The sequence below is a fragment of the Tasmannia lanceolata genome, unplaced genomic scaffold (assembly GCF_043159265.1).
Source record: "Tasmannia lanceolata isolate RefF3 unplaced genomic scaffold, GAP_Taslan_0.1 ptg000008l, whole genome shotgun sequence".
NCBI lineage: Eukaryota > Viridiplantae > Streptophyta > Magnoliopsida > Canellales > Winteraceae > Tasmannia > Tasmannia lanceolata.
In genome coordinates, this window is record NW_027518685.1 from 42,845,473 (window position 1) to 42,867,033 (window position 21,561).

At 34.8% G+C, this 21,561-nt stretch overlaps 1 protein-coding gene across 1 annotated transcript in view; it reads right to left on the reverse strand.

Moving 5' to 3' along the window:
* Window positions 1-21,561, reverse strand: part of LOC143882985 (uncharacterized) — an 82,360-nt gene that overhangs the window by 53,865 nt on the left and 6,934 nt on the right. The window lies entirely within an intron of this gene.

Below are 21,561 nucleotides of genomic sequence, written 5' to 3' on the forward strand. Positions count from 1 at the left end.
TCTCAAAACTTGGCTAAAAGCACCTCGACACCATCTTTTGGGTTTCCTATGTCTAAAATATTGATGTCTTATAAAGTTTCAAAAATAAGAAACTTTCTAATTTTTCAATCTCCATCCTTCATCAACTGAATCTAAGATTCAATATTATCTCATCTCCACCTCAAAACTTTGCAAAAAGCTCCTTGACACCATCTATGGGGTTTCATATGTCTAAAAGATGGATGTTTTATAAAGTTACTAAAATAAGAAACTTTCTACTTTACAATCTCTATCCTTGATCAACAAAATCTAATATTCAATACCATCTAATCATAATCTCAAAACTTGGCTAAAACCTCATGGACACCATCTATAGTGTTTCCTATGTCTAAAAGGGGGATGTTTTATAAAGTTTCTAAAATAAGAAACGTTCTGTTTTTCAATCTCTACCAACAAAAGCACCTTGACAGCAAATCTTGGTTTTCTTAAATCTAAAAGATGTTTGTTTTATTAAGTTTCTAAAATAAGAAATTTTTATTTTTTCAATCTCTATCCATCATCAACTAAATCTAAGATTCAATACCATCGCATCCTTATCTCAGGACTAAGCAAAAAGCTCCTTCACACCATCTTTACGATTTACTAAGTTTAAAAGATTGATATTTTATAAAGTTTCTAAAATAAGAAACTCTCTATTTTTTCAATATCCATCATTCATTAACTAAATCTAAGATTCAATACAAACTCATTCTTATCCCAAAACTTGGCTAAATGCTCGTTGATATCATCTCTAGGGTTTCTTATGTCTAAAAGATGGATGTTTGATAAAGTTTCTAAAATAAGAAACTTTCTATTTTTACAAATTCCATCATTAATCAACTAAATCTAAGATTCAATACCCTCTCATCGTCATCCCAAAATACGGCTAAAAGCTCATTGAGACCGTCTCTAGGGTCTCATATGTCTAAAAGATGGATGTTTTTTACCCTTTGTACAATAACAAACTTTCTATTTTTTCAATCTCTATCCTTTATCAATTAAATCTAAGATTCAATACCATCTCATCCTCTTCTCAAAACTTGGCTAAAAGCCCCTTGGCACCATCCCTAAGGTTTCCTTTGCTAAAAGATAGATGTCTTACAAAGTTTCTAAAATAAGAAACCATCTATTTTTTAAATCTCTATTCTTTATCAACTAAATCTAAGATTCAATATCATCTCATCCTCATCTCAAAAGTCAGCTAAAAGTTCCTTGACACCATATAAAGGGTTTCCTATGTCTAAAAGATGGATGTTTTGTAAAGTTTCTAAAATAAGAAACTTTCTATTTTTTCAATCTCCATCCTTTATAAACTAATTCTAAAATTTAATACCATCTCATGCACATCTCAAAACTTGGCTAAAAGCTCCTCGACACCATCTTTTTGGTTTCCTATGTCTAAAATATTAATTTCGTATAAAGTTTCAAAAATAAGAAACTTTCTAATTTTTCAATCTCCATCCTTCATCAACTAAATCTAAGATTCAATATCATCTCATCTCCACCACAAAACTTTGCAAAAAGCTCCTTGACACTATCTATGGGGTTTCCTATGTCTAAAAGATGGATGTTTTATAAAGTTACTAAGATAAGAAACTTTCTACTTTACAATCTCTATCCTTGATCAACAAAATCTAATATTCAATACCATCTAACCATAATATCAAAACTTTGCTAAAACCTCATGGACACCATCTATAGTGTTTCCTATGTCTAAAACGTGGATTTTTCATAAAGTTTCTAAAATAAGAAACTTTATGTTTTTCAATCTCTATCAACAAAAGCACCTTGACAGCATATCTTTGTTTTCTTATATCTAAAAGATGTTTGTTTTATAAAGTTTCTAAAATAAGAAACTTTCTATTTTTTCAATCTCTCTCCATCATCAACTAAATCTAAGATTCAATACCCTCTCATCCTCATCCCAAAACATGGCTAAAAGCTAATTGACACCGTCTCTAGGGTCTCATATGTCTAAAAGATGGATGTTTTTTAAGCTTTCTACAAGAACAAACTTTCTATTTTTTCAATCTCTATCCTTTATCATCTGAATCTAAGATTCAATACCATCTCATCCTAATCTCAAAACTTGGCTAAAAGCTCCTTGACACCATCCCTAAGGTTTCCTTTGTTAAAAGATAGATGTCTTACAAAGTTTCTAAAATAAGAAACCATCTATTTTTTAAATCTCTATTCTTCATCAACAAAATCTAAGATTCAATATCATCTCATCCTCATCTCAAAACTCAGCTAAAAGTTCCTTGACACCATGTATAAGGTTTCCTATGTCTAAAAGATGGATGTTTTGTAAAGTTTCTAAAATAAAGAACTTTCTATTTTACAATCTATATCCTTGATCAACAAAATCTAAAATTCAATACCATCTAATCATAATCTCAAAACTTGGCTAAAACCTCATGGACACCATCTATAGTGTTTCCTAGGTCTAAAAGGTGGATGTTTTATAGAGTTTCTAAAATAAGAAACTTTCTCTTTTTCAATCTCTATCAACAAAAGTACCTTGGTTTTCTTATATCTAAAAGATGTTTGTTTTATAAAGTTTCTAAAATAAGAAACTTTCTATTTTTTCAATCTCTATCCATCATCAACTAAATCTAAGATTCAATACCATCGCATCCTCATCTCAGAACTAAGCAAAAAGCTCATTGACACGATCTTTACGATTTACTAAGTTTAAAAGATTGATATTTTATAAAGTTTCTAAAATAAGAAACTCTCTATTTTTTCAATATCCATCATTCATCAACTAAATCTGAGATTCACTACCCTCTCATCCTCCTCCCAAAACATGGCTAAAAGCTCTTTGACACCGTTTCTAAGGTCTCATATGTCTAAAAGATGGATGTTTTTTAAGCTTTCTACAATAACAAACTTTCTATTTGTTCAATCTCTACCCTTTATCAACTAAATCTAAGATTCAATACCATCTAATCCTCATCTCCAAACTTGGCTAAAATCTCCTTGACACCATCCCTAAGGTTTCCTTTGCTAAAAGATAGATGTCTTACAAAGTTTCTAAAATAAGAAACCATATATTTTTTAACTCTCTATTTTTCATCAACTAAATCTAAGTTTCAATATCATCTCATCCTCATCTCAAAACTCAGCTAAAAGTTCGTTGACACCATATATAAGGATTCCTATATCTAAAAGATGGATCTTTTGTAAAGTTTCTAAAATAAGAAACTTTCTATTTTTTCAAACTCCATCCTTTATAAAACTAATTCTAAGGTTAAATATCATCTCATCCACATCTCAAAACTTGGCTAAAAGCTCCTCGACACCATCTTTTGGGTTTCCTATGTCTAAAATATTGATGTCTTATAAAGTTTCAAAAATAAGAAACTTTCTAATTTTTCAATCTCTATACTTCATCAACTGAACCTAAGATTCAATATTATCTCATCTCCACCTCAAAACTTTGCAAAAAGCTCCTTGACACCATCTATGGGGTTTCCTATGTCTAAAAGATGGATGTTTTATAAAGTTACTAAAATAAGAAACTTTCTACTTTACAATCTCTATCCTTGATCAACAAAATCTAATATTCAATACCATCTAACCATAATATCAAAACTTGGCTAAAACCTCATGGACACCATCTATGGTGTTTCCTATGTCTAAAAGGTGGATGTTTTATAAAGTTTCTAAAATAAGAAACTTTATGTTTTTCAATCTCTAACAACAAAAGCACCTTGACAGCATATCTTGGTTTTCTTATATCTAAAAGATGTTTGTTTTATAAAGTTTCTAAAATAAGAAACTTTCTATTTTTTCAATCTCTCTCTATCGTGAACTAAATCTAAGATTCAATACCATCGCATCCTCATCTCAGAAATAAGCAAAAAGCTCCTTCACACCATCTTTACGATTTACTAAGTTTAAAAGATTGATATTTTATAAAGTTTCTAAAATAAGAAACTCTCTATTTTTTCAATATCCATCATTCATCAACTAAATCTAAGATTAAATACCCACTCATTCTTATCCCAAAACTTGGCTAAATGCTCGTTGATATCATCTTTAGGGTTTCTTAAGTCTAAAAGATGGATGTTTGATAAAGTTTCTAAAATAAGAAACTTTCTATTTTTACAATCTTCATCATTAATCAACTAAATCTAAGATTCAATACCCTCTCATCCTCATCCCAAAACATGGCTAAAAGCTCATTGATACCGTCTCTAGGGTCTCATATGTCTAAAAAATGGATATTTTTTAAGCTTTCTACAATAACAAACTTTCTATTTTGTCAATCTCTATCCTTTATCAACCAAATGTAAGATTCAATACCATCTCATCCTCATCTCAAAACTTGGCTAAAAGCTCCTTGACACCATCCCTAAGGTTTCCTTTGCTAAAAGATAGATGTCTTACAAAGTTTCTAAAATAAGAAACCATCTATTTTTTAAATCTCTATTCTTCATCAACTAAATCTAAGAGTCAATATCATCTCATCCTCATCTCAAAACTCAGCTAAAAGTTCCTTGACACCATATATAGGGTTTCGTATGTCTAAAAGATGGATATTTTGTAAAGTTTCTAAAATAAGAAACTTTCTATTTTTTCAATCTCCATCCTTTATAAACTAATTCTAAAATTCAATACCATCTCATCCAAATCTCAAAACTTGGCTAAAAGCTCCTCGACACCATCTTTTGGCTTTCCTATGTCTAAAATATTGATGTCTTATAAAGTTTAAAAAATAAGAAATTTTCTAATTTTTCAATCTCCATCCTTCATCAACTGAATCTAAGATTCAATATCATCTCATCCCCACCTCAAAACTTTGCAAAAAGCTCCTTCACACAATCTATGGGGTTTCCTGTGTCTAAAAGATGGATGTTTTATAAAGTTACTAAAGTAAGAAACTTTCTATTTTACAATCTCTATCATTGATCAACAAAATATAATATTCAATACCATCTAATCATAATCTCAAAACTTGGGTAAAACCTCATGGACACCATCTATAGTGTTTCCTATGTCTAAAAGGGGGATGTTTTATAAAGTTTCCAAAATAAGAAACGTTCTGTTTTTCAATCTCTACCAACAAAAGCACCTTGACAGCAAATCTTGGTTTTCTTAAATCTAAAAGATGTTTGTTTTATTAAGTTTCTAAAATAAGAAATTTCTATTTTTTCAATCTCTATCCATCATCAACTAAATCTAAGATTCAATATCATCGCATCCTTATCTCAGAACTAAGCAAAAAGCTCCTTCACACCATCTTTATGATTTACTAAGTTTAAAAGATTGATATTTTATAAAGTTTCTAAAATAAGAAACTCTCTATTTTTTCAATATCCATCATTCATCAACTAAATCTAAGATTCAATACAAACTCATTCTTAACCCAAAACTTGGCTAAATGCTCTTTGATATCATCTCTAGGGTTTCTTATGTCTAAAAGATGGATGTTTGATAAAGTTTCTAAAATAAGAAACTTTCTATTTTTACAATTCCATCATTAATCAACTAAATCTAAGATTCAATACCCTCTCATCCTCATCCCAAAATACGGCTAAAAGCTCATTGAGACCGTCTCTAGGGTCTCATATGTCTAAAAGATGGATGTTTTTTACCCTTTGTACAATAACAAACTTTCTATTTTTTCAATCTCTATCCTATATCAACTAAATCTAAGATTCAATACCATCTCATCCTCATCTCAAAACTTGGCTAAAAGCTCCTTGACACCATCCCTAAGATTTCCTTCGCAAAAAGGTAGATGTCTTACAAAGTTTCTAAAATAAGAAACCATCTATTTTTTAAATCACTATTCTTCATCAACTAAATCTAAGAGTCAATATCATCTCATCCTTATCTCAAAAGTCAGCTAAAAGTTTCTTGACACCATATAAAGGGTTTCCTATGTCTAAAAGATAGATGTTTTGTAAAGTTTCTAAAATAAGAAACTATCTATTTTTTCAATCTCTATCCTTTATAAACTAATTCTAAAATTTAATACCATCTCATGCACATCTCAAAAGTTGGCTAAAAGCTCCTCGACACCATCTTTTTGGTTTCCTATGTCTAAAATATTAATTTCGTATAAAGTTTCAAAAATAAGAAACTTTCTAATTTGCAATCTCCATCCTTCATGAACTGAATCTAAGATTTAATATCATCTCATCCACACCTCAAAACTTTGCAAAAAGCTCATTCACACCATCTGTGGGGTTTCCTATGTCTAAAAGATGGATATTTTATAAAGTTACTAAAGTAAGAAACTTTCTATTTTACAATCTCTATCCTTAATCAACAAAATCTAATATTCAATACCATTTAATCATAATCTCAAAACTTGGCTAAAACCTCATGAACACCATCTATAGTGTTTCCTATGTCTAAAAGGTGAATGTTTTATAAAGTTTCTAAAATAAGAAACTTTCTGTTTTTCAATCTCTACCAACTAAAGCACCTTCACAGCATATCTTGGTTTTCTTATATCTGAAAGATGTTTGTTTTATAAAGTTTCTAAAATAAGAAACTTTCTATTTTTCAATCTTTATCCATCATCAACTAATTTTAAGATTCAATACCATCGCATCCTCATCTCAGAACTAAGCAAAAAGCACCTTGACAATATCTTTTCGATTTAGTATTTTTAAAAGATTGATATTTTATAAAGTTTCTAAAAGAAGAAACTCTCTATTTTTTCAATATCCTTCATTCATCAACTAAATCTGAGATTCAATACCCACTCATTCTTATCCCAAAACTTGGCTAAATGCTCGTTGATATCATCTCTAGGGTTTCTTATGTCTAAAAGATGGATGTTTGATAAAGTTTCTAAAATAAGAAACTTTCTATTTTTACAATCTCCATCATTAATCAACGAAATCTAAGATTCAATACCCTCTCATCCTCATCCCAGAATATGGCTAAAAGCTCATTGACACCGTCTCTAGGGTCTCATATGTCTAAAAGATGGATGTTTTATAAGCTTTTTACAATAACAAACTTTCTATTTTTTCAATCTCTATCCTTTATCAACTAAATATAAGATTCAATACCATCTCATCCTCATCTCAAAACTTGGCTAAAAGCTCATTGACACCATCCGTAAGGTTTCCTTTGCTAAAAGATGGATGTCTTTCAAAGTTTCTAAAATAAGAAACCATCTATTTTTTAAATCTCTATTCTTCATCAACTAAATCTAAGAGTCAATATCATCTCATCCTCATATCAAAACTCAGCTAAAAGTTCTTTGACACCATATATAGGGTTTCCTATGTCCAAAAGATGGATGTTTTGTAAAGTTTCTAAAATAAGAAACTTTCTATTTTTTCAATCTCCATCCTTTATAAACTAATTCTAACATTCAATACCATCTCATCCACATCTCAAAACTTGGCTAAAATCTCCTCGACACCATCTTTTGGGTTTCCTTTGTCTAAAATATTGATTTCTTATAAAGTTTCTAAAATAAGAAACTCTCTAATTTTTCAATCTCCATCCTTCATCAACTGAAACTAAAATTCAATATCATCTCATCCCCACCTCAAAACTCTGCAAAAAGCTCCTTGCACCATCTATGGGGTTTCTTATATCTAAAAGATGTTTGTTTTATAAAGTTTCTAAAATAAGAAACTTTCTATTTTTTCAATCTCTATACATCATCAACTAAATCTATGATTCAATACCATCGCATCCTCATCTCAGAACCAAGCAAAAAGCTCCTTGACACCATCTTTTCGATTTACTAAGTTTAAAAGATTGATATTTTATAAAGTTTCTAAAATAAGAAACTGTCTATTTTTTAAATATCCATCATTCATCAACTAAATCTAAGATTCAATACCCACTCATTCTTATCCAAAAACTTGGCTAAATGCTCGTTGATATCATCTCTAGGGTTTCTTATGTCTAAAAGATGGATGTTTGATAAAGTTTCTAAAATAAGAAACTTTCTATTTTTACAATCTCCATCATTAATCAACTAAATCTAAGATTCAATACCCTCTCATCGTCATCCAAAAACATGGCTAAAAGCTCATTGACACCGTCTCTAGCGTCTGATATGTCTAAAAGATGGATGTTTTTTAAGCTTTTTACAATAACAAACTTTCTATTTTTTCAATCTCTATCCTTTATCAACTGAATCTAAGATTCAATACCATCTCATCCTCATCTCAAAACTTAGCTAAAAGCTCATTGACACCGTCTCTAGCGTCTCATATGTCTAAAAGATGGATGTTTTTTAAGCTTTCTACAATAACAAACCATCTATTTTTTAAATCTCTATTCTTCATCAACTAAATCTAAGATTCAATATCATCTCATCCTCATCTCAAAACTCAGCTAAAAGTTCCTTGACACCAGATGTTTTATAAAGTTTCTAAAATAAGAAACTCTCTACTTTTTCAAAATCCATCATTCATCAACTAAATCTAAGATTCAATACCCTCTCATGCTCATCCCAAAACATGGCTAAAAGCTCATTTACACCGTCTCTAGGGTCTCATATGTCTAAAGATGGATGTTTTTTAAGCTTTCTACAATAACAAACTTTCATTTTTTTCAATCTCTATCCTTTATCAACTAAATCTAAGATTCAATACCATCTCATCCTCATCTCAAAACTTGGCTAAATGCTCCTTGACACAATCCTTAAGGTTTCCTTTGCTAAAAGATAGATGTCTTACAAAGTTTCTAAAATAAGAAACCATCTATTTTTTAAATCTCTATTCTTCATCAACTAAATGTAAGATTCAATATCATCTCATCCTCAGCTCAAAACTCAGCTAAAAGTTCCTTGACACCATATATAGGGTTTCCTACGTCTAAAAGATGGATGTTTTGTAAAGTTTATAAAATAAGAAACTTTCTATTTTTTCAATCTCCATCCTTTATAAACTAATTCTAAGATTCAATACCATCTCATCCACATCTCAAAACTTGGCTAAAAGCTCATCGACACCATCTTTTGGGTTTCCTATGTCTAAAATATTGATGTCTTATAAAGTTTCAAAAATAAGAAACTCTCTATTTTTTCAATATCCATCATTCATCAACTAAATCTAAGATTCAATACCTACTCATTCTCATCCCAAAACTTGGCTAAATGCTCGTTCATATCATCTCTAGGGTTTCTTATGTCTAAAAGATGGATGTTTGATAAAGTTTCTAAAATAAGAAACTTTTTATTTTTACAATCTCCATCATTACTCAACTAAATCTAAGATTCAATACCCTCTCATCCTCATCCCAAAACATGGCTAAAAGCTCATTAACACCGTCTCTACGGTCTCATATGTCTAAAAGATGGATGTGTTTTAAGCTTTCTACAATAACAAACTTTCTATTTTTTCAATCTCTATCCTTTATCAACTAAATCTAAGATTCAATATCATCTCATCCTCATCTCAAAACTTGGCTAAAAGCTCCTCGACACCATCTTTTGGGTTTCCTATGTCTAAAATATTGATGTCTTATAAAGTTTCAAAAATAAGAAACTTTCTAATTTTTCAATCTCCATCCTTCATCAACTAAATCTAAAATTCAATATCATCTCATCCCCACCTCAAAACTTTCCAAAAAGCTCTTTGACACCATCTATGGGGTTTCCTATGTCTAAAAGATGGATGTTTTATAAAGTTACTAAAGTAAGAAACTTTCTAGTTTACAATCTCTATCCTTGATCAACAAAATCTAATATTCAATACCATCTAATCATAATCTCAAAACTTGGCTAAAACCTCATTGACACCATCTATAGTGTTTCTTATGTCTAAAAGGTGGATGTTTTATAAAGTTTCTAAAATAAGAAACTTTCTGTTTTTCAATCTCTACCAACAAAAGCACCTTGACAGCATATCTTGGTTTTCTTATATCTAAAAAATGTTTGTTTTATAAAGTTTTCAAAATAAGAAACTTTCTATTTTTTCAATCTCTGTCCATTATCAACTAAATCTAAGATTCAATACCATCGCATCCGCTTCTCAGAAATAAGCAAAAAGCTCCTTCACACCATCCTTACGATTTACTAAGTTTAAAAGATTGATATTTTATAAAGTTTCTAAAATAAGAAACTCTCTATTTTTTCAATATCCATCATTAATCAACTAAATCTAAGATTCAATACCCACTCATTCTTATCCCAAAACTTTGCTAAATGCTCGTTGATATCATCTATAGGGTTTCTTATGTCTAAAAGATGGATGTTTGATAAAGTTTCTAAAATAAGAAACTTTCTATTTTTACAATCTCCATCTTTAATCAACTAAATCTAAGATTCAATACCCTCTCATCCTCATCCCAAAACATGGCTAAAAGCTCATTGACACCGTCTCTAGGGTCTCATATGTCTAAAAGATGGATGTTTTTTAAGCTTTCTACAATAACAAACTTTCTATTTTTTCAATCTTTATCCTTTTTCAACTAAATCAAAGATTCAATACCATCTCATCCTTATGTCAAAACTTGCCTAAAAGCTCCTTGACACCATCCCTAAGGTTTCCTTTGCTAAAAGATAGATGTCTTACAAAGTTTCTAAAATAAGAAACCATCTATTTTTTAAATCTCTATTCTTCATCAAGTAAATCTAAGATTCAATATCATCTCATCCTCATCTCAAAACTCAGCTAAAAGTTCCTTGACACCATATATAAGGTTTCCTATGTCTAAAAGATGGATGTTTTGTAAAGTTTCTAAAATAATAAACTTTCTATTTTTTCAATCTCCATCCTTTATAAACTAATTCTAAGATTAAATATCATCTCATTCAAATCTCAAAACTTGGCTAAAATCTCCTCGACACCATCTTTTGGGTTTCCTATGTCTAAAATATTGATGTCTTATAAAGTTTCAAAAATAAGAAACTTTCTAATTTTTCAATCTCCATCCTTTGATCAACTGAATCTAAGATTCAATATCATCTCATCTCCACCTCAAAACTTTGCAAAAAGCTCCTTGACACCATCTATGGGGTTTCCTATGTCTAAAAGATGGATGTTTTATAAAGTTACTAAAATAAGAAACTTTCTACTTTACAATCTCTATCCTTGATCAACAAAATCTAATATTCAATACCATCTAACCATAATATCAAAACTTTGCTAAAACCTCATTGACACCATCTATAGTGTTTCTTATGTCTAAAAGGTGGATGTTTTATAAAGTTTCTAAAATAAGGAACTTTCTGTTTTTCAATCTCTATCAACAAAAGCACCTTGACAGCATATCTTGGTTTTCTTATATCTAAAAGATTTTTGTTTTATATTGTGTGGACCCCGATCCGAAGAGGTAGTGAGGTGAGGGAAACTAGTCCCTACACCATCCTCTAAGATCTCCACAACGTGAAGGAGAGCTCTGCCAAGGAACTCTCGAAATAGGTGCCACCCTCACAGCATAGCACGAGTGGCGATACAAAACGAAAGAGATACATCCTGATCAGGAGCCAGGGCTCGAAACCAAGATATACCTAAAAATAACTCAGAGTCGCCATCCATGGACACGCCATGGAACCAAAACAAATGCTCTGTTTGCAATGGATAACCAGAGATACAAAAGGTCCGCGCCTGATGACGAATGGAGAAGGTCCGAAGAGCGCCCCCAATTCGCCCGAGTGCGAACACTTGGTCTCTTATGCCATTTTTCATTAACTTCGAAGAAGTTTGGGTAAAAATCATGTGAAATGGGAACAAATATCCCCGAGTGGACGTCTACCTAATCATGCATGACTCGGGGATGCAATAATAAACACACATAAAGTAAGATAAAAGATGTGTCGCCTAATGATTGCTAGGTTATGAGTGACATACCTAACTGGTGTCTAAGTTCTGGTGGACGAACACATGCATGCCACAACTACAGGTATAAGGTCTGCACAAGAAAGTAAGAAAACACAACAAAATATACAATATAACAACACAACAAATCCTAAGACTCTAAATGATTTAGCCCGAGTCCTCGGATGGTCTGATGTTCATCCAAAGAAGCCTACGTATCCCCGCCTCCACGAGAATCAAGGCAACGTAGTTCTTCGCGTCTATTCTAAGCTAGGATGCCTAAGACACCTAGACCTCTATCTTAGACTCGATCTAAAAGACCGGACTAGTTATTAAAGTTTCTTGAACGATTATTTAAATTCCAGTGAATTGTAGATTTTAGGACACCCTATATGCCCTAACTAAATGCAAGTTAACCTTAAGCTAATGCAGGTGAATCCTATAACCTACGTGTAACTAGGCTGCATGCCCTAAGGAAAACAATAGGATTGCTAACGTATCCAAGACCTAGTCATCAGTCGGCGATGTGAATCGCCAACTAACCGGGCGGAGGCACTCCTAGCTAGGACAAACCCCTAACTCTAAAACAAACACAAATAAGCACACAACAAAAGACAACTCCTAACTCTAAAACAACACAAACAAGCACACAACATATCAAAGACAAAAACCCTAACTCTAAAACTCTCTATCTAGGATAGACTCCTAACTCTAGAGGAAGATCTTGCTGAAAACAAGGTTTTGAAGAAAAAGGGTTAAAGCATTTATTTACAAAGTTTGGCTGGACCTGGGATAAGAATCCCAAGCTGCACTACGTACCTCGTGGAAGAGGATCAAGCCAACGTAGTTCGAAACGAACTCTCAAACTACGCTTTTAAAAGAAACACTAACATTTCAGATTTTTTTAAGGTTTTCTATATTTTCAAATGTTTTTTATATTTTTAAAGTTTTCAAATGTTTTTGAGTTTTAAATTTCTAATGTTTTTGGATTTTAAAGCTTTTCCAATGCTCTTAGATTCTTAAATGTTTTCACCCTTCAAGGGAACACGCAAGCATAACCACAAACTAGGGCAAAGCCCTAAATCAAAAGGGGAAACCCCGAATAAACAACAAGCGTCTCAAAGAGACGAACCACAATACGTAAAGAAGTGCCCCAAGAACAGAGAAAACAATCTAAGATCCCAAGCAGGGAAGGCTCTATATGACTGAGTTAGTCTCAAACAAGGATGAATGACAACAAATCTAAAGGCGAATTACTAACTAACACACTAAAGAAAGGAGCACAAATGAGTCAGAGACTCACTAAAAACACTACCAATAAAGGGGTAAAAATGAGTCAAAGACTCGCCAGGAGGAAGGGTTATTCTAACATGAGGCTAGATAAGCCTCCTAAAGGAGAAACTCTCTACAGGAGACAAGGCTTGTCTCCGAGACACAAATGATGTAAAAAGGAATAAGAGACCCTGTGCATATTTGGCAAAGGTAAAACACCCAACCGGGCCGGACAGCTACCTAGCCCTAGGGTGCAACAAATGTGCAACCCAATACCCATAAGGGTAGGGGTATGCTGCCAAGCCGAGTAAGGTGTTCTCCCAAAACCAAACGACGCACAAAGAGGAGGTTTAGGAAGAGAAAGAGACCGGGCGGGTCTAAAAGGAATAAGAGACCTTGTGCATATTTGGCAAAGGTGAAACACCCAGCCGGGCCGGACAGCTACCTAGCCGCAGGGTGCAACAAATGTGCAACCCAATACCCATAAGGATAGGGGTATGCTGCCAAGCCGAGTAGGGTGTTCTCCCAAAACCAAACGACACACAAGGACGAGGTTTAGCAAGAGAATGAGACCGGGCGGGTCTAAAAGGAATAAGAGACCTTGTGCATATTTGGCAAAGGTGAAACACCCAGCCGGGCCGGACAGCTACCTAGCCGCAGGGTGCAACAAATGTGCAACCCAATACCCATAAGGATAGGGGTATGCTGCCAAGCCGAGTAGGGTGTTCTCCCAAAACCAAACGACACACAAAGAGGAGGTTAAGCAAGAGAATGAGACTGGACAAGTCTCCTATATACAAAGGAGGGGTATGCTACTCGGACTGAGCAAGTCCCCTAAGGATGGGCTTGGGCTAGCGCCTTCATCGCCCTCGCAATGAGAGGGGATTCTAGTATCTAAAGAAATTTAACAGAAATCCATAAGACTGTGTTAGTCTATCAAAAAGAGAAGAAAAGGCTACCAGATAATCGCAAATTCCATTTTATTCCTATAAAAATAAATCAAGTGCTAAGCAAAGAAGAATTTTCAATAGAAGAAATACACAATCTATAGCAATCATAAAATGATAAACAACATTAATTAGTCCAGACCAGCCGCTGGATAGCCTAATAAAGTAAAAGAAAACAATATCAAACACTTCTATGCCCAACCACAAACACCACCCCAATATGGGGATGAAATCAGATGATGCTAAAGTAATCATCTGATATCATAATACACATGATAATATTCCTACAAACCGCCTTGAGATCAGACAGTACTCATGTCGATAATATCGAATAGAGTAGTCATCTGATCTCCTTCTTTCCTAAAACAATTTATTTAAATAAAAGACAAGTTTATGAACCTCAAGAGAGTCTTACCTGAGCAGTCCATTTATTATCATCTTCAAAACCTAACTCAAAGATTAGTACAAGAGAAGAATATATATAAAAAAATATCAAAAGATTATGATAATTCCAATTTATTAAAAATTTCAGTGCATACATGGGACATCAACTTGTGCAGATCCAAGTGTGAAGCGGTGAGCCATAAAACATAAAGACGGGCTCCAAGTAACCTCATCATTGCCCCGAGAAGGGCTCTTTTAAAAAAAATGGTTAAAAGAAATTCAAAAGGTTAGGTAGGCCTACTAAACAAAAGAGGGGAGCGCTACTTGGATTGAGCGAGTCCCCTAAGGATGGGCTTGGGCTAGGCGCCTTCATCGCCCTTACAATTATAAAGGATACTAATAGCTAAGAAAATTTCTAAAAAACTAAACAAGTTTCCTAAATGAAAGGTAAAAGAGCGAAAATGCTTCCCTAAATAAGTGAATAAACAACAAAAGTGATACCAACAGGCTATAAAATGTCCTCACCAAGAAATAACTTAATACACCCATTACCATAAGACAACATCAACACTTAAGATAACACTATTATGGAAGAGACCCTGTCATTATTATTATTATTATTATTATGCCCTTATGTGTCTGCATATTAACTTTATGAATAACACTTTAGGCAAATGATTCAATCATTCAATCTATAGAATGCAGAACTATATAATGATGCGATCAGAATAATGCACATCCAAATTCTTTAAAAGAGTTCACACACTAAAGTTGACCCCTGAATGAAAATCATTCTCAAGTATTTCAAAGCAACCAATCACAGCAACAACAAAAAAATCCATATTAGACCTAGTAAACCAAAAGAAGGTAAAGAAAACTTGGAAACGATCACCTAAAATAAAAAGCATAAGCAAATCCTATGTAAACACCAAAAGCACACCAATGCAGGCACCAAAATATGCAACAGTACAATTCCAAACATTTGCATCCATTTTAAGGAAATGCTACTCCCACTACTTATAAGATAAACCATTAGAAGCAACAGAATCAACATTTATAAGGACTGCTACTATCACAAAGGTGCGGGGGCTGCCAATATATAAAAAAAAGAAGTGAGGGCTGCCATTATCAAATGCTGCGAGGCTTTCAAAATCAAGGGTGTAAGGGCTGCCGTTATCAAAAGGGAAGTGAGGCTTTCAAAATCACTAAGGTGAGGGCTGCCATTATCAAATGGTGCGAGGCTTTCAAAGTCAAGGGTGTAAGGGCTGCCGTTATCAAAAGGGATGTGAGGCTTTCAAAACCAAGGGTGTAAGGGCTGCCATGATCAAAAGGGGAGTGAGGCTTTCAAAAATCACTAAGGTGAGGGCTGCCATTATCAATGTAAAATGGGGCTCTATTCTCTACTAAACAGGGGCTATCAAAGGCCATTATCAATCCAAATATAGAAGGAAATCAATAAAACAAAACTAACTAGCTTAATATAATCATCCGAACCCTCTTTCTCACTTATCCTAAGCAAAAACATGAAACAAATATATCACTTCTCTACTGCTATCTACCCATTCAATTGCAGAGATAATCCGATCCATTTTTTTTTTTTATCCGGTTAGGGGTTGTGTTGCATTACGGTTGGGTCAAATTGAAAAACAATAATAACACTATCATATTTGGATTTTGCCCTTTTCAGCTACAAATCAGCACAGCACACATTTGGTGATATGATAAAGCTAAATTTTGAGCCACCATTGTTACACCTAATGCTAGTATTCCCATATACCGGCATCAATACCAAATCAACAAAGCCTTGTCATCAAATCCATGGTCAGGCTTGCTTTGTGTCTGATTTAGATATTCAGCACACAACAATTAACAGGCTAAGTGACAATTTAATCCAAATAAAAAAAATGCTCTAGCCAAAGGATTCTACACATTCAAGTCAGTCGAGATGAATAAAACAAGCTGGGCTCATACTGCTCAAAAAAAATGGAAAATGAAACTTGAACCTTCAGTAATAACAGCAAAGAAAAGAAATGAAGGAGAGAACACAAAATTACCAAATATAAATGACATCGAACAATACTCTAATAAGCTGAAATTAAACGATAAAAACACACACAGCAAGACAAAATTAACCAAAATAAGAGCATTAAAAGGATAAACAATGAACAATGACAAGAAGAAATAAAATAAGAAAAGCAGAAAAGATTACCTTCCTCTCTTTAGATCTAGGCTATTTGAAATGTCCTTCTACTTATCTCTTTTTGCACGAATTTGCTCGGTGTATATTAAAACTTGGAATCCAAATTGGAGAGGAAGAGGAAGAGGTAGGGGTTGTAGCAGAGGTCGGCAATGGAGATTTTCCGTCGGGACTCCGGCAAATCTACCGGAGAAGATGGATGGAGGTGGATGACGGTGGCTCGGTGGTAGGTGGCGGTGGAAATGGAGGTAGGAGATGAGAAAAAGGGTGGATGGGGTGGCCGATGGAGATCGTCGGATTCCGGGCCGGAATCTACCAATTTCGCCAGTAGAAGAGGTGTTAAGGTTGAAATGGGTTTGGAAAAGGGAAGAAGAAAAAGAAGAAGAAGATTTAGGAAGAATACGGTGGTGGCTCCTCTCCTCTCTCTCTCTATTTTTCTCTTCCTCCCTCTCTGCTTTTTCCAGAAAATGGGTTTTTAAAAATAAAAATCAACGGAATAGAAGGGATTTAATGGTTGTGAGGTTGAATGGGTCTTGCTGGATTTAATGGCGACCGGCCGGAATCCGATGGGTTTGAAGGTAAAGATGATAATGGAAATGGATTGAAATGGTGGTTTTCTTGGACGTGGGTTTTCGAAGTAGGTTTGGGGTGGAATGGGTTAGAGTTAGTGGTGGTGGTGATTGGGTATGGGGTGGCTGTGGTAGTGGTGGAGAGAGATGGCCGGCCGGAGTTGGGGATTTCTCACCGGAGAAGATGGTTGCTCGGTGGTGGGTTTGGATTTTTAGGGGAAAAAGGGTATTGAGGTGGTGGGTTTGGATTTTTAGGGGAAAAAGGGTATTGAGGTGGTGGGTTTCCGGCAAGGGTGGCCGGATTCCTCCCTCTCCTTCTTCTTCCTCTCTCACTTTCTCTTTCTCTCTTCTCGGTTTTGAACGAGAGAAAGAAAACCAGCAAAAGAAAATCCTCCTTTTGCCCTAATTCGATGGTCTCTTATAAGACCATCAAAAATTATACCCCCCCCCTCCTTCATGGACACCCCTCTAATGCATTCAATGACCTTTTTTTTCACACAGCAAGGGGAGTGGCCAGGGTGAGAAAATAGAAATGATATTTTTCAAAGCCCTGCTGTTCCCTGGGCAGCCCCCATCCATATATTTTGGTATTTTTCTATATAGGGTTAGTGGTCCAGGTAGGAAACAGGGGAGGGGAATTTTTGCAAAATATCTTCTCTCTTTTGATCCCAACCCTCCAAATCAACTTTTTATTTAAGGGCTGGGATCAAAGGAAGCCTAACCACCTAGGAAGCTTCCAAAGATTCTTCCTAACTAATTTTGCTACACACTAATCTGTATACCTCCTTATCTCCCTGGACAACCCATTATGGCAAATTTGAACTGGCTTTTTAGGTTCCAGAGCACCCCCTTTTTCAGGCTAAATCGCTACCCTTCTGAACTTGCCCCACGACACTGCCCTAGCTCGTTCGCTAGGCGAACGCGCACGGATCTCGATGAAATTTTACAGGGACCATGGTGGGACCCTAAGCTAGCCTAGGGCGTAATTTGGGGTCCACACACTGATTTGAAAAGGTTATGCACAAAACAAGGAGGTGCAGGGCACGGTCAAAATGGGGTGTCTACAGATGCCCCTCTTTGGCAGAGTGTGCTTGTCACACGAATGGCAAAGCTGACAAGACAACACATTTTGGCCGGCCCGAAAATAAGAAAAAAGCAAATTTTTGGGTTTTGATTTTAAAATGGTATTCACAGGGTGAAACAACAGAATAACACTACGAGACTCAAAGACTGAAAACAAAAGGGAGATAACCTCTCACCGACTCTTAACTCGGTGCTTGCATGGAAGAATGAAGATTTTGATTGACAATTTAAACCAAGAATCACTTGGCTAATTATCGAGTGCTAAAACGAGTAAAGTATACTTGAGAAGACTCAAAACCGGATTATGAAATTACCAAAACGGGTAAATAAGTATTTTGAGAAAACTCAAACTTTCAATACCGGACTACAAGACGGGCAGAGAACGTTTGAGAAAACTCAAACTATCAAAACCGGAATACAAGACGAGTGGAAAATATTTGAAAAGACTCAAATTATCAATACGGAATACAAGACGGGTAGAGAACGTTGGAGAAAACTCAAATTTTCAATACCGGATTTCAAGACGGGTAGAGAATATTTGAGAAGACTCAAATTTTCAATACCGGATTTCAGAACGGGTAAAGAATGTTTGAGAAGACTCAAACTTTCAATACCGGATTACAAAACGGGCAAAGAATGTTTGAGAAGACTCAAACTTTCAATACCGGAATACAAGACGGGTAGAGAAGGTTTGAGAAGACTCAAACTATCAATACCGGATACATCGAGTTTTTATCCTGGAATCGAGAGCCAGATCATTCAAAACGGGTAAAGATTATTTGAGAAGACTCAAATTTTCGATACCGGATTATAAAACGGGTAGAGAATGTTTGAGAAGACTCAAACTATCAATACCGGATACAAAACGGGTAAAGAATGTTTAAGAAGGCTCAAACTTTCAATACCGGATACAAAACGGGTAGAGAATGTTTGAGAAGACTCAAACTATCAATACCGGATACATCGAGTTTTTATCCTGGAATCGAGAGCCAGATCATTCAAAACGGGTAAAGATTATTTGAGAAGACTCAAATTTTCGATACCGGATTATAAAACGGGTAGAGAATGTTTGAGAAGACTCAAACTATCAATACCGGATACAAAACGGGTAAAGAATGTTTAAGAAGGCTCAAACTTTCAATACCGGATACAAAACGGGTAGAGAATGTTTGAGAAGACTCAAACTATCAATACCGGATACATCGAGTTTTTATCCTGGAATCGAGAGCCAGATCATTCAAAACGGGTAAAGATTATTTGAGAAGACTCAAATTTTCGATACCGGATTATAAAACGAGTAGAGAATGTTTGAGAAGACTCAAACTATCAATACCAGATACAAAACGGGTAGAGAATGTTTGAGAAGACTCAAACTATCAATACCGGATACATCGAGTTTTTATCCTGGAATCGAGAGCCAGATCATTCAAAACGGGTAAAGAATTGTTTGAGAAGACTCAAACTTTCGATACCGGATTACAAAACGGGTAAAGAATGTTTGAGAAGACCCAAACTTTCAATACCGGAATACAAGACGGGTAGAGAATATTTGAGAAGACCCAAATTTTCAATACCGGATTTCAAAACGGGTAAAGAATGTTTGAGAAGACTCAAACTTTCAATACCGGATAGGAGGGATGATGTCTCAAGCTTTTTATTCTAAAAAAGACGGTCAGGTCGCTCCTAACATAACCTCTTAGAGATCAGAGGGGAGGAAAGATAGTTAAAACATAGCACAACTGGAATAGATCTGGAAATCATAACCTTTACCATAGGTATAACTCAAAGGCATTTGACGAAATCTCGCGGGCATTGGCCCCCTTTAAACAAATAAACCAAAACTCTGCCTATATTTTGAAAAATGCAAAACTCAATTTTAAATTCCAACGAGGATTGGATTTTTCTGAAGAAACTGATCAAGGAGCCTAGCTCGAAAAGGGATGTTCGAGCTTCTCTTATCTTTATTTGACAAGAATAGCCATCTTAACCCTAAAGTTTTGTTCGACGTCTTTTATGACTTGGGAAACCAAGTCACAAAAGATGCCCCTAGTATGATTTTATTTCCATTACAAGATTCAAAAGAGAGCCAAACGCAAGGGTTCAACTAAAGGCTTTCATTTCAAAGAAATGCCTGAGGCTACAAAGCTTTTGCAAATACAGGAAAATGGGTTCTGCTCAAAGCATTCTTCCTCCTGCACTTCGTGATAACATTCCGAGTAAACTTAAAAAATTGCCCCTTCTGAACTCTGCTCTGTTCGGCTCTTTCCGCAGGAGATGCAACTTCTTGCTTTTAAAGTTTATCGCCCCAGCCTCAAGAGAAGTAAAGGCTAAACTTGACCTTAAAGACCTGACTTTGACCTGACAATGAAAGATTTTGACACACGATAAACGAGACTTTGACAGATGACAGACGAAAACTTTGATAAATGCGCAACATAGACTCTAAAAGAGACTGAATCTGCTTCTTAATTTGATAAATGTTTAAGGTGGTAACAGTCTACCGCTCTTAGGATCCTTTGAATACCGTATCTAAAAGTGTTTCATTCCTCTTTTCGGTATTTCAGTCATGGTTATTACCTCCTTTGGATTACTTAGTTTTAACCACTTTAAATTGAAGAAGTATCGAAAGAAATTATGCTGGCGCTTACTCAGACTCTGAAGTAATGCCCAAAACGGAAGCACAATCGGCTTTCAAAAGCCATCCTTCGTGAAATCCCTGCCATACTGAATTGCCCCTTTTAGGGTTTCGATTCAGCGGACCGCAGCCTTAATTTTTGCCTGGACTGTCTGCCCTTGCAGCTTTTTCCATCCAGCAGGCTCAGCACCCTGATTTTTGCCTAAGCCGCCCTTTCGGGTTTTCAACTTGGCGGGTGAATGACCCTAACTTTTGCCTAGACCGCCCTTGCGGGTTTTCAGTCTAGCGGGTCCAAAACTCCATCATTTTTTTTTTTTTTTTTTTTTTTTTTTTTTTTTTTTTTTTTTTACAAACCTGGGCCAATAACACCAGAAGGACTTTTAGGTAGGCTCGGGTTCAAACAGGATAACATTTGGTAAGTTTTGAGCAATTAGACCGAATCTGGACTATCCAGACTGCCTACGTATCCCCAAAGAAAATGGGAATCAGGTCCCGCGTAGTTCGAGGTTAATATCTTTTATGACGAAAGTCATAAAAGATGCCCCTGGTTTAAGTTTGATAAAGAGGTTTTGCTTTTGGCTCAAAGGAGTTTAGCAAAAAGGGGTTCTCATTTTTGAAATCTGGGGCTATTGGCTTAACAGGCTCAAATCGTCCAAAGATGGCCTTCCAGTGTTTTAGGCGTAATATTTCTTTAACTGATCCA